The sequence below is a fragment of the Microtus oregoni genome, unplaced genomic scaffold (genome assembly GCF_018167655.1).
Source record: "Microtus oregoni isolate MIOR12 unplaced genomic scaffold, Mior012 000062F_ref0000492, whole genome shotgun sequence".
In the NCBI taxonomy this organism is placed as follows: domain Eukaryota; kingdom Metazoa; phylum Chordata; class Mammalia; order Rodentia; family Cricetidae; genus Microtus; species Microtus oregoni.
This window is the reverse complement of record NW_024543872.1, coordinates 9,086,450-9,098,721: the sequence shown is the minus strand read 5'-3', so window position 1 is coordinate 9,098,721 and position 12,272 is coordinate 9,086,450. Positions and strand designations below refer to the sequence as shown.

Genomic DNA, 12,272 nt, shown 5'->3' with positions numbered 1-12,272 from the left:
GGGACAGGTTGGGTGGGAGCTCTACGGTGAGGGGTGGGTGTGCTCTAAGTGTGAGCAGGAAACGTTTTCTTCCAGAACATTCAAGCAGTGAGTTTTGGGACAGCTAGGCGTGGTAGGTCATGCTTTGAATACCAGTACTGGAGAGGCAGAGGTAGGCAGACCTCTTTGAGGTCAAGGATAGCCTGGTCTACATAGTAAGGCCCTGTCTCCTCAAAATAAAATAAAGTGAAGTAAACGCTTTCATTTTAGTTAGTGGCTGCACTCATTGGGCCCCTGGCCATGGTGATTATTGTAGCAAAGATCAGGATAGTTTCCGGAACTGATAATCATTTCCCAGACTCCATCCAGGCATTTTTAGTGCCAGACCCGTGAGTTGGGCGTAATGGGGGCTACCATACCTGTACCCCCACCATACCTCCTAGACTCCGAAGTCTTTATTAGCTTCGGCCCAGTCGAAGGGACATCCGTTTGGCTCCCACACGGTGAGAGCTCTTACCCAGACTTAATGTATCCTCAACTTCTAAGTAGTTCATTCCAGTTTTACTTTTGGTGGAGTGGAAACACGACTTTTGGCTGAGTGTACAGATACAGCAGAAGCATAAGATGTTGGTGCCCATGCACCTTCATCCTAACTGGGTAAGGCCATGATGATGGTATCAGTGGTAACTCAGATCTTTTTTAAATTGTCCTAAAGCTGGCTGGCTGTCCCTCTTTCCTCACTATTAGCTCCCCATAACCATCAGTCCTTCAGGAAAGGGCTACTGGCATTACAGTATGCGCTTGCCATTGTGTTTCAGGTTTTTCCCTCCCGGGGAAATGTGCCACCTGTTTAGTTATTAGGTTCGGGGATGAGAATTGGTTTTGGTTCAGGAACTGGGCAAGGCAGGAGCATCCTCGGTGTGTCTGTTGCTGCGTTCTGCAGTAAACAGATGAAGTGGACTCTTTGTCTGCCCTTCTGTTTGGCTCCAAATGGTACAAGACACAAGTTCCCTCAGGACCATTATGTGTTAATGAGGGAGATAGGACATGTTAAAGTGAGCCAAGGGAGGAAGTAGCACGGTATGAGCTGTGATAAGGACAGGAAGGAGGAAAGACAAATAGTGACTGTGGGACCTAAAGACAGGCAGCTGGAGAGGGTGGCTTGGAGTCTGGCAGAACTGGCTAGATTGTATTAAGATATTTATTGGCTGCAATAACGGTATCTGATAATGCCTCAACAAAATAAAGGCCACTTTCTCGACGGGAAGGGCGGCATTTTCACCCTCAAATTATTTTGCTTGCTGTTTGGAGAATGGTGTGAAGGGGACGGAGGAGTAACTAAGGAGACAAGGAGGGAAGGGGACAGTTGCCCTGGCTCTGGAGAGGCACCGGCTTGGCCTGGATTCTTTGAGGTGGCGCTTTGGATCTGATTGTTTCATTCATTTGTGCCCCAGCAATGCTAAGCATACGTGAGCAACCATTTATGGTGATTCTCCAGTTTTTCCTATCCTGGGCAGAAGCTTGTGTTATTGTCATACCCAAGTGTTACAAGGGAGAGGCGGCCCTTTGTTTGATCCGGCCAACCAGCTAGCTTACACCCGAAATAACCAAATAGAAACTGTATTTATTAAAACACTGCTTGACCCATTAGCTCTAGTTTCTTATCGGCTAATTCTTACATCTTAATTCAGCCCATTTCTATTAATCTTGTATTGCCACATGACTGTGGCTTACCAGCAAGATTCTAACCAGCATCTGTTTCAGGCAGGAGATCCATGGCGTCTCTCTCTCTCTCTGCCCTTCTTCCCAGCATTTAGTTCTGTCTTCTCCACCTACCTAAATTCTGCCCTATAAGGTCCAAAGCAGTTTCTTTATTCATTAACCAATGAAAGCAATACATGAACAGAAGAACCTCCTATACCACCCAAGGTTCCACAGTCTTCCTTTATGCTGTCTGTCCAGTGTTTTTGGGTCTTCCTCTTCGTCTTATCCCGTGCACTCCTCCAAGCAGTGCTATCTTCGGGTATCTGCCATCATTCATTCTCATAACATGGCTGAAGTATCTCAAGTGCCATTCCTGTATCCTGTAGTTTGCTTCCTTCTGTAGATGGAGGTGTTTCCTGATGCCATCACTGCACAGCCTGTCTCTTCATGTAACCCCTAGAACCCTCCTGAGACACGCCATCTCAAACACGTTCAGCCGCTGTTCCGAGGAGCATTTCATTGTCCAGGTTTCAGAGTTGTAAAGAAGGTGGCTCAAGACAAGTGTCTCATAGACTTGTAATTTTGTTGTTGTCGTTGTGTCTCTTGCTGACCAAACCTTTCCTAGTGCCTGGAATGCAGCCCTTGCTATCCCTATCTGCCTTTTGATCTCTGAAATAGTTCCGTCCTTTGAACCGAGGTTTCCTCCCAGACAGACAAAGTTGACTGTTTGTTTGAGGTTCTGATTCTTTTTTTTTTTTTTGGCTTCTTTATTACAATGTTAAAACCCTTGTGCGCCCTTCGCATGTGTTGTATCTCAGTCTTCTCGATGTTTGCTTTCCTACCAAGGTTCTCACTTACTTCCACCCCTCTGTTTACCACGGCCTGCAGCTCATTTGGACTTTCAGTAGGTAGTGTTGTATAACATATATATATATATATATATATATATATATATATATATATAGCAAGTTACTGATTCATACACCACCTACCTGCATGCCTATCCCCTCATCCTCCAGGACTGTTGCTATTATTAATTCCAGGAATATTTTAAAGAGCAGTGGTGAGAGGACGCATCCCTGCAACTCTCCTGATTCTCTTAAACTGATCACTTAGCTCTCCACAGACTTTGACTGATATAAAGGTATCTTTATAGACATGTTCTAGTACTCTTATGATTTTCTCTGGGTGCTTGTAGTGTTGGACTCTAGCCTCCAAACACTGAGAAGGAGTCGCCCCCAGAGACCATCATCTCACACACCATAGCCGATGTAAAAGCATGAGGATTTTATTAATTCTGTCATGACAGGGTCCCCCAGCATTCGGGAAGCCGAGGGACCTCGAATAGCGGGTACAGTCTATTTTTAAAGGGGCCACAGAAGCAAGGGGGGTTGTTCTTTGACTATTTTGATTGGCTTATTTGAAAGGGCTATTATCAATAATTGACTGGAGAGCTGTTGCCAGATCAGATGAGGTAAGAGGTCTTTTTTTTTTTTTGGTTTTTCGAGACAGGGTTTCTCTGTGGCTTTGGAGCCTGTCCTGGAACTAGCTCTGTAGACCAGGCTGGTCTCGAACTCACAGAGATCCGCCTGCCTCTGCCTCCCGAGTGCTGGGATTAAAGGCGTGCGCCACCAACGCCCGGCGGTAAGAGGTCATTTTGACCCTGTTTCCCAGGGAACTGAACCAAAGCATACGTATATGGGTAATTGTTCAGGAACTGAGTACGTGCGAGTGTAGCTGTTAGGTTCTTGGTTCCCAGGGGAGGAGGGGAAGCACTATGGCACAGAGGCTGAGAGGATTCAGAATTGTCAAAAATGGCTTCAGGATTGTCTTAAAGTCTTATAGTAGAATCTCATTGTTTCCCAAAGTTCTTCCCTCCAAATGCTATCGAATGCCTTCCTGAAGTTGATGTACCAGGCATATAAGTCTTTTCCAAATTCTTCATATTTTTCTGCCAGTTGCCTCAAAGTGAAGATCTGATCAACTGTGCTCCTGTGTGAATCCACACCGGGCCTCTGCTAGGATTTCCTCTGTTCTGTCCTTGATCCTTTGCAGGACAATGGAAGAGAAGATCTTGTTGCTATGGCACAACAAACTAATGCCCCTGTAATCTGAGCAGTCAGCTTGTCCTTCTTATGTCTGGGAATTATGACTGGTGCTTCCATTCCGTGGGAATCACTTCCTGTTTCCATATCTCTCTGAAGAGTCTGAGAGGTGCCTCAGCCCCCGAGTCTATTGTAGTCACCTACAACGCCTCCACCATGATGTCATCCACTCCTGGGGCCTTCCTGTGTTTCACTCTCTTAATAGCTTGCTCTATCTCACTCCTGTCAATATTTAATATTTCCTCATTGTCTCTGGTGTTTGAGTGGCTGCTGAAGTGTTTCTCATTGTAGTCTATGTTGACAGCATTGGGGTCCATTGTATAGGGTGTCAAAGTATTGTCTCCATCTTTGCTTTACCTCCCCTGGTTCTGTTAATAAATGACCTGCCCATCTTTAATCACCCGAATCTGAGGAGCATATCTGGCAGTTATCCGTCTGGCAGCTTCGTAGACAAGATGTGTTTTATTATGGAGTCTAGCCTCTTTGGCCTCTTTTCATATACCGAGTATCTACAGCTCTCTCTTCCTTCGCTCCTCTTCTGACGCCCTGCACAGGTAGTTGTGGTGGTAACACGCTGGTGGGACGGCGAGGCAGGACATTAAAGATTGGGTTTTGAACATGTTAAGCAAAGTTGGACATTGTAAAATACTGAAATTAAGCAGTTATTTAGGAGCCGGGCGGTGGTGGCGCACGCCTTTAATCCCAGCACTCGGGAGGCAGAGGCAGGCGGATCTCTGTGAGTTCGAGACCAGCCTGGTCTACAAGAGCTAGTTCCAGGACAGGCTCCAAAGCCACAGAGAAACCCTGTCTTGAAAATAAATAAATAAATAAATAAATAAATAAATAAATAAATAAAATGCGACACTAAAGAGGCCTGGAGAAATGGCTCAGCAGTCAACAGCAGTGACTGTTCCTTCAGAGGACCCAGGTTTGTTTTTTAACAGCCCATGGCAGGTCACAACTGTCTCTAACTCCAGTTCCAGGAGAACCAACGCCCTCTTCTGGTTTCTGTGGGCACTGGGCATGCACATGGTGCACAGACACACATGCAGACAAGCACTTTTTGACATAAAATAATAATCGCAAAGAAACTGTTCAGCGCAATGGAGGAACTAGGTCTCTTCCAGATAAGGAGAGATTGTAGCTCAACCATCAATCATGGGCCAATTCCCAGCGCAAAAGGAAGAAAGGGAGTGGAGGGGAGGGCAGGGGAAGGAGGGAGGGAGGGTCCATCCCAAACTAGAGAGAAGTGCCTCTAAGCTTCCAGGACAAAGAAGATGAACCAGGTGTGGTGGTGCATGTCACCGACTCCAATATTGGGGAAGCTGAAGCAAATGGGTCAAGAGTTGCAGGCCATCCTGAGCTACACAAGGAGAGCCTGTCACAAAGAAACCAACAACAAAACAGGACAACAGAGTATGACCACGCCCAGCGTCCTGTGAGTGTGGGAGATTGGATGTTCTAACGCAGGCCCTATTTTCTATTTCCCCAGCCTCTGGTGGGTGATTTTTATTTTTAGATTTATTTAATTTATGTTATATGATGGTTTTGCCTGCATAAATGCATGTATACCACATGCGTTCCTTATACACCTGGGGAGATTAGCAGAGGGCACTGGATCCCTGGAACTAGAGTCGTGGCTGATTTTGAGGTGGGTGGGTACTGAGACCTGAACCCAGATCCTCTGTGAGAACAAGTGTTCTTAGCCACTGAGCCATCTCTCCAGTCCTATATGTATGTATGTGTGTATATATATGTGTGTGTGTGTGTGTGTGTGTGTGTGTGTGTGTGTTTTAAACTCACAGCACATTTTAGTTTGGTCCTGCCTTATTTCAAGGGTCTGTTGGTCGCATGTGGCCAGTGGCCACCACATTGGCCAGTATAGTGCCCAGGAGGTCAAAACAGATGAATTAAAGCAGCCAAGGGGTTGAAATAGAACCTTGGTGAGAGTTTGTGGCGGTCACTTTCCTCCCTGAACCCCTGATCTTTGTTCCAGGGATTAGCTGGAGGTTTTTAGACAGAGCTGGTTATTGATTGATTGTTTGATTGATGGTCAATGTAGGAAGTTTGGAGTGCACATGGGGAGGCAGGTAAGTTAGCCTGGCAATGTCCTGGCAGAAGGGAATAACTGGTGCTCTTTCCAGAAAAGCAAAGGTTGATTTCATCTCAGGAGCTGGAGTGACGAGTCCTGCTGAGTAGGATTTGGGTTAAGATTTAGAGCCCAGTGGGGCCTCTCAGCTCTCTTATCTCAAAAATGGGCAGGGGTGTACTTTGGACAAAGTGGGTGGAGTTGAGGCCAGTGAAGGGCTCTCCTTGTTTCCTGATGAATGCTGGAATCCTGACAGCTTGCTGCCTACAGCCACTCAAGAGCCCTTATGACTGCTTGTGTCTTGGGAGTGAGGGAGGCCTCTGGGCAGTAAGCTGCTTGGGGGTGGCAAGCTGTTTGCCTGCTGCCTCCTTGGAGAATTCCAGACCCTTCTGTCTCCTCTCTCTTCCTCGCTCCTTCCCTCCTTCATTGTGTAGCCTACACGGCCTTTGAACTTGTGATTTCCCCACATGTCTTACCTTCTAATTAAAATACGAATTTGTGACTGGGAGTTTTGGGACACAGAACTGTCTCTGGCCATCAGTCCCAGAGAGCCAATTAAAGAGAGAGAGTAGTTAGTGGTAAAAGACAGAGAAAAGGGGTTTAGCCAAGATGACCACACTGGGAAGTCTAGTGACCCCAAGTTTATTATCTCAGTTCTGGCTCTGAAGGCTGGAAACCCGATTTGAGGCCAAGTTGTCTTATTGCTTGCAGAAATGAAAACAGACTGAGAACAAAGGCTTAGGGCAAAAGTTGTTGGTTTGTGTAACATGAAGGGGCCTGGCTTGTTTGTTGTGTTTTTTATCCTGCCCTTTACCCCACAACTGTTTAGCCCCAAAGAAAATCACACATAAGTCTCCATAAATTATAAGCTGATTGGCCCATTAGTTCTAGCCTTTCACTGGCTAACTCTCACATCTTGATTAACCCATTTTTCTGATCTGTGTTAGTCATGTGGCTTAGTACCTTTTTTCAGTGGGGCAGATCACATCCTACTGCTTCAGTGGTCTGGGCAGGAGTGGGAGGAATCAACTTCCTCCTTCCCAGAATTTTCCTGTTCTCGTTACATCATTTCTACTTCCTGTCTGGTTTTCCCACCTATATTTCCTGCCTGGCCAATCAGCGTTTGTTTATAACATGATTGACAGAATATAGACAATTCTCCCACACCAGGTTTGTTTGATTCTGTTATTGTAGACACAGGGTCTCTCTCACTCTGTAGCCCAGACTAGCCTGAAACTCACAGTAATCCTTCTGCCTCAGCCTCCCAAGTGCTAGGATTACAGGTGTGAGCGACAATGCCTGGTTTAGGCAGGAATTTTAATTAGAAAGAAAAGCCATGGAGGAGATGGAAACAGCACTGGCTTGGTGGGAAGTCTTGAGTTGCTGCAAATAGAACGAGCAGGGGTAGCAGAAGGATCCGGAGTGTTAATCATGAGGATAGCTTAAAAAAAAAAAAAAAAAAAAAAAAAAAAACAAACATCTGACCCTCACACCAATGAACATAAAATAATAATAATAATAAAAAAATAGGGCTGGAGAGATGGCTCAGAGGTTAAGAGCATTGCCTGCTCTTCTAAAGGTCCTGAGTTCAATTCCCAGCAACCACATGGTGGCTTACAACCATCTGTAATGAGGTCTGGTGCCCTCTTCTGCCCAGCAGGCATACACACAGACAGAATATTGTATACATAATAAATAAATAAATAAAAAACAAAATAAAAACAAAAAAAACCCATCTCTTGTTGGGTGGTAGAGGCAGGTGGATCTCTGGATCTCTGTGAATTCAAGGACAGTCTGGTGTACAGAGCAAGTTTCAGGACAGCCAAGGCTACCCAGAGAAACCTTGTCATGAAAAACAAAATGAAACAAAAAGAAAAAAGGAAAGAAAGATTTTTTTCCCTGCTTTAAGGGAATTTCCCCATGTGGCATGTAACTCAATGGTCAGTTTGTCCTCCGAGATATCTTGGTATTATCTGGTACCTGTTGGGTGCTTCCTTGATGATGAGCAGAAAAGGATGGACGTGCCACACATTGCTGATGAAGAACAGATAGTGGGGTGAGTTACACCAACGGTATGAGGGCCTATGCCTCCTGCTCCTCCAGTAAGTTCGAGGCCAGCCTGGTCTACAGAGTGAGTTCCAGATCAGCCAGTGTCTGAACAGCACACTGTCACATGCTTCCCTGTCAATGGATGAGTAAAAAGTAATTCTAATTTTTGTTTTTGTTTTTCTAGACAGGGTTTCTCTGTGTAGCCCTGGTTGTCCTGGGACTCACTCTGTTGACCAGGCTGGCCTTGAATGCAGAAGTCCACTTGCCTCTGTCTCCAAAGTGCTGGGGTTAAAGGCATGTGCCACCACCAACCTGGTAATTTTGTTTTTAAGATTTATTTATTTGCCGGGCAGTGGTGGTGCACCTTTAACCCTAGTACTCGGGAGGCAGAGGCAGATGGATCTTTTTAAGTTCAAGGCCAGCCTGGTCTACAGAGTGAGTTCCAGGACAGCCAGGGCTACACAGAGAAACCCTGTCTCGAAAAACAAAACAAAATAAATTATTTTATGTATGAGTGTTTTGTCTGTATGTGTGTATAAACCGAATGGACATCTGGTACTCTGGAGGCCAGAAGAACTCATCGAATCCCCTAGAACTGGACTGAAGAGGTGATTGTGAGTTGCCACAAGGGATTCTTACCCTTGTCCTCTGGAAGAGCAGCAAGTGCTCTTGACTGCTCAGCTACCTCTCTAGACCTAAAATGTAATTTTTGAAAGTAGTAATTATTATTATTTTTTTTAAGCTCTAATGATCTACTTTAATTTGTTCGCTATACTTACTACTAAAAATTAAGATAACAAGATTGCCTTTATTACAGATTTCTGTGAACAAGAAAACCCAAAGATCTATTCCAATTATTACCTTCTAAACCACAACACCCCCAAATTCTATTGACATTCTTTCAAGTTATTGAACTTAACCCCAGACTTGAGTCAAGCCGAGACTCACTCTTGATTCTTTAAGTCAAATTAAATTCATTCACATGCATTCAAACTTCCGTAACAAGTGTGGAAAGGTCACCCAGCACCAGGAAAAAGAATAAAACTATCACAGAACTCACTATTGCAGTTTAATCTTAAAAACAACAGCAAACCCTTTCACATCGGCTGCATGGCCTTATCAGCCGTAAGGGCAGCGCACAACTTAGCCCTGAATTGATGGTCCTATTTTTTTCCAATTTTTGCATTCTCAGAAGGGTCCCAGCCATTGTACAGGCAGAAAGTGCAGATGCATTTGAATGGTTGCGCTTTGTTAAACACATTTCCATCATTGCAGCTGTTTAGTTTCTTTTCAATCCGCATAAATCGCTTCATCTTCGCGACAGGATTGTTTTGCACAGACAGCAGTGTGCGGACTCTTCTCTTGGGAAAGGCACTCTGGACCTCCCTCAAGATCTTCTCACTTTTGTTCTCGACATTTCTCATCTTCATTGCGCGGTGGAGGATGCGGCTGCGGCTGCGGAGCTGAAGTTTAAGTCCTGCCAGGGAAGCAGGAGGCTTCTTGGCACTGGGGTCGATGGTCAGCTTTCTCATGTCCTTTTCTAAGTTGTCTGGCTGGGAGATTCCTTTGGTTTACATCGGGAGTTATAGGCCAGCCAGAGCTACACAGAGACCCTACGTCTCCCATGGCAGGGTCCAGTAACCTAGACTGGCTATTAATTTGCCTGCCACTCCTGGTCCCCCATCTACAAGTGCTGGGGCCCCAGGTACTAGCTCGTAATTATTATTTTTTAAAAAAAGAGTTTTAAGGATTGGAGAGACGCCTCAGTGGCTAAGAGCTCATGTTGCCCTTGAAGTTGGACTGGAGCTAATCCCAAGCACCTATAGGTGACTCATAGCCAGCTTTGACTGTAGCTCCAGGGGATCTGACCCCTCTTCTCTCTTCTTTCCATGGGGACCCTGAGTTCATAAGCACAGACCCATATACAGACATACATGCACATAACTAAAAACAATAGATCTTTTTTTTTTTTGAGACAGGGTTTCTCTGTGTAGCTAGCTGCCCTGGATCTCACCTTGTAGAGAGACCAGGCTGGCCTTGAACTCACAGAGATCCACCTGCCTTTGCCTCCAGGGTGCTGGGACTGAAGGCACACACTTGCTACCACCACCCGGTTAAACAATAGCTTTTAAAAAAGATTTTAGTGTACATTTTAATCATGAGAGTTAAGAGAAAGAGAGACACTTGGGAAGAAAGACACACCTGAGAGCTAGGTGTGGGCATCTCAAAGGAGGGTCACCATTAAGCAATGACGTGTATGCCATTTTGGTGACTCTCAAATTAACCTTTTAACCTTTTTTTTTTTTTTTGATTTTTCGAGACAGGGTTTCTCCGTAGCTTTTGGTTCCTGTCCTGGAACTAGCTCTTGTAGACCAGGCTGGCCTCGAACTCACAGAGATCCGCCTGCCTCTGCCTTCCGAGTGCTGGGATTAAAGGCGTGCGCCACCACCGCCCGGCTCAAATTAACCTTTTTGACAAGTGACACCACAGAGTGGTCTGTGAGTTGCCGTGGGTGGATTATAACTGGCAGTGAAGCCAGAAGCCACTGGGCTTGTACAAAGGCGTTAGGACAGGTCCTTTTTGCACTATGAGTGGGGTTTCGGGCGAGGTTCCCAGGAAGCTGTAGGTTTCTATCTGGTAAAGGAGGAAGGCCTTATGCAAAGGCTGTTTCATTGTCAGGGTTACTGCTCCTTCTCAGTGGGGGACAGATTTCAGTCAGATTCCTGGGTAAGGGATTCCTTTTCCCTTCTGGGTTCATAATTCCTGTGCTTCCAACCTGTCTCAACATGTCCTTCCAGAAATGGTTGTTTTGTTGTTTGAGAAAAGGTCTTAGCAGCTCAGGCTGACCTCAAACTCACTATGTAGCTCAGGCTGGCCTTAAACTCTTGATTCTCTCTACCTTCCAAACACTGGGATTACAGGCATGCACTAACCTATATTCAGCCTTCCAGAACATTTTACTAGGACTAAGAACCTACAAGGGGAGCTCTCTGCCTTTGCCGACATCTCCTGAAGTCCTTCCCTTCCCGCGTCCTTCATCCTCACCCTCTATCTCTTCCCAGGTAGAAGGGATTATAGGTCACCTCAACTGGTGTATCTAATTTTCCATCTTTCTTTTTGAGACAGATCCTCACTAGGTAGTTAAGGTGGCTGACCCTAAACTCCCCAGCCCCCTGCTGTGGTCTGTACAGTGCTGGAATTACAGGTTGGAGTCACCGTGCTCTATACTCCGTGTTGCCTGAGATTACATCCCATCATTTCCTGGGCCATAAGTAGCTCTTTATATTGCTGATGTATAAGTCACTGAAGTCGGCAGCAGGGACTAGAGAGATGGCCCTGTGGCTAAGAGTGTAAGCATAGTGCTCCCACAGAGGACTAGCTGTTGGCTCCCAGCATCCACATTGGGTGTCTCATGACTGCCTGCAACTCAGCTCCAGGGGATGCTGCCCTCTGTTGGACTCCATAGGCACCTGCACTTGCTCATACCCTCTCCCCCAACACATCATTAAAAAGTCAGCTGCTATACCTGAGAGTGTTTCCTGTTCCCACTGGTGTAGCAGCTGCAGTCATTTTGGGCCCATTGTGGGTGGGGTCATCCTGGGGGTTGGTCCTGGGTTTTACAGGAAAGCAGACTGAGTAAGCCATGGGGAATAGCGAGCAAGCAGCTCCCCTTCCTGGCGTCTGCATCAGCTCCTGCCTCCAGGTTCCTGCCCCGTTTGAATTCCTGTCCCAGCTTCCTTTAATGATAAACAGTGACACAGAAGTTTAAATCAAAGAATCCCTTTCCTCCCCTACTTGCTTTTTTTTTTTTAATCATAGCGTTTTATCCCAACAATCGAAACCCTAGAACTCACTTGTTAAATGTTTCCAGTTGTGTGTATATGGCATTTTTTCCCCCTTTTTGTGATTCCGGGGATTGACCCCAGGGCTTTGCTCATGTTGGGAAAGCTTTTACCACTGAGCTCCATCTCTAGTTCTTAGACGTTTCATTTAAAATTTTATAAGTCTGGTATAAAGTCCATGTCTGCAATCCCAGCACTTGGGATTGAAAGACTTTGGGGCACCTTAGCATTACTGCACCCCCTCCCTGGGAACCAGGGGACCTGGTAACCAACCACACGTGTCTTGGAGCTTTGAGTACTTTCCATCCCCTTTTTAGTCTTTCTTCAATAGACCCAGACCCTGGAACTGAGGTGAGACGACCTGCAGATGACCTGCAGGCGTTCCTCCTTGTTCAACCAACCCCGCAACCGCCATAGTTTTGATCAGTTAGAGTTAGCTGACCGTTAAATGAACTAGTCAAAATAGTTGACAAATGATTTCTGGACTCTCCCTTTGATTCTGTA

General features: G+C 45.7%; 1 protein-coding gene across 1 annotated transcript in view; it reads left to right on the top strand.

The window, feature by feature from the left end:
• LOC121439716 (dynein regulatory complex protein 1) overlaps positions 1-12,272 on the top strand; it is a 35,028-nt gene that overhangs the window by 239 nt on the left and 22,517 nt on the right. The gene's annotated exons all lie outside the window — the stretch shown is intronic.